Genomic DNA, 2,158 nt, shown 5'->3' on the forward strand with positions numbered 1-2,158 from the left:
CTTAGCCTCGCTGTGCCTCATTTCCCCATCTGTAAATCTGGGCTGCAAGCACTGCCCTAGCTCATAGTGGTATGGTGAGGATAAATGCATTCACGCTTGTGAGATGCTCAAATACTATTGTCATGGGGCCAGACAAGTACCTCAGATAGAGCAAAGTGAAGTCCCAGATTCCCTGTGGAGGGTATTGAGAAGCTGGTGCCATAGCTCTCTATAGGGGGGCATGGAGCCCGGAGCCAGCTCATGTTCCAAAATGTCAAGAAAATATTTAATAAAACCTCTGACATGAGCACAGGACTGGGAGTCAGGAGAGCCTGAATTATAATCTCAGCTCCACCACTGGCTTACTGTGGAGCCTGGGGCAAGTCACGTCACTTGCTGGAAGAGGGGTTAAAACACACTGCCCATATGAAAGGGGTTCTATGATAATTAATTAGATCTTATCTACAGAGTGCTTTGAATATATAAAGCATTCTATATAAAATATAAAAATACTGTTTAAAAGTTGCAGTTTCCCCAATATTGGGCCCAACCCTGAGATCCTTACACAGAATTCTCATTGGTGTCAAGGGTAGAGTAAAACCTGAGTAAGAAGCTGAAGTTTTCACCAACAGAGGACAAGCAGGTAATGTAGTGATAGTCTAGTTACATCTTGGACTCTGAAACACTCTCCTGAGGGATCCCAGACATCCCCCACTGGACAATGCAGTGTGGTGATTATAAGTTTCTTTTGCTAATGCTGCCTGTGTTGCAGGGCAGGGTGGAGACAGTAAGCTATTGAGGAGATCTGTGTCAAACCAGTTCACACATGGCTGAGAGAATACATGACAAATTAATTCCCTTGGCCCTCTCTTGGAAGCAGACATGAATTAGGCTATGTGAAAGGAGCAGGAAACACAATAGGCTCAGCAGGGGGAAGGATGCTTCCTCACTGGAACCTAGAGCTTGTATGCGGTGTGGATGCTACGCCGTGATGTGCTCTGGTACCCCTCATACTCAGTCTTTATCTTTCCACCCTGGGTAATGATCAGCTCCACCGGCACTGAAAGGTGACCTCCTTCCTCACAACACTGATTGTCAGCTCTGTGTGGGGTGGGGTCTTGGCTGGCAGATACCTCAACTTTGTCCTTAATGGTGGTTGACACACTCACTCTTCCCTTTCTCAAAGATGGTGGTGCTGGATATTTCTGACTCCACAGAGATGGAGGAGTGTGAGATCCCCACTTCCACCTCTACATTCTGAGAGTAGAGGAGCTACTGAAGTTGAAGCTCTGGGTGGTGGAGGCCTCCTACTCCCTGCTGGTTGTGATGGTGAAGGTTTGTTCATGATCTGTTGCATTGGTTCTTACAATCTCATCAATCACAATTTCCTTCTCCGCCTTCTACTGTTCCCATAGGACCTTGGAGGTAACAACGGGGCAACCGGGTAGCAAGGGACACTGGTCACAGAATCAGGGACACATGAGAACACTGGTCATGGAATCCAATCATCCCATAGTCGTGAAGCCTCTCTCCTGACTGGGCCATGTAATACCAGCCTCTTCGATTGGGGTGCTCGTAGAGGAGCCAGGCTCCTCTCTGGACAATGTGAGAAGATGCCTTGTCACCAAAATATCCTGTAGACAAGTCAGTCTCCTTTGTTAGCACCTCATGGAAGGTAATAGAAGGTGATCAGAGGATCCTTCAGTTGCAGAGAGGAGATGTGGTTATTCATGTCTACATGCCCGTATTCACTTTCCTTAAAAGCGTGGACTGGTCCTCCATAATCAGGATCTCTGAAGGCCAGCCTCGGCTGCCCAATGACCTTCAGTGAGGAAATGGTGTCACCGAAATCCATCTGTCACAGATCAGGCATACTGCAGGTGAACTCTTTGGCCAGTCCCCCGAAGATCACATCCTGAGTAGCTGGTGATCTTATTCATTCCGCACTTTGCTGGGAACATCCTTCTTCTTAGTGGTTCTGACTGAATCGCACAACTGGAAGGAAGGAGTGTATCTCAAAGAGCAGAGTCAGGTGCAGCTCTTGCTCTAACAACATGCACTCTGATGGAAGAAAAGTTAAAGAGCATGAGTTGCAACAACATTGCTGTATGGGGAGCCCATGACTCTAGTGGGGGCTGCATGTCTGGATGGAGGTGCATTGGCAGCCTGTGCAGGGACC

The 2,158-nt window shown here is 47.8% G+C and overlaps 1 pseudogene; it reads right to left on the minus strand.

Annotated features, from left to right (window-relative positions):
• Positions 1 to 935: 935 nt before the first annotated feature.
• Positions 936 to 1,940, minus strand: LOC123366700 (annotated as a pseudogene).
• Positions 1,941 to 2,158: the final 218 nt, after the last annotated feature.

This window comes from Mauremys mutica, chromosome 3 (assembly GCF_020497125.1).
Source record: "Mauremys mutica isolate MM-2020 ecotype Southern chromosome 3, ASM2049712v1, whole genome shotgun sequence".
NCBI classification, from domain to species: Eukaryota; Metazoa; Chordata; order Testudines; family Geoemydidae; genus Mauremys; species Mauremys mutica.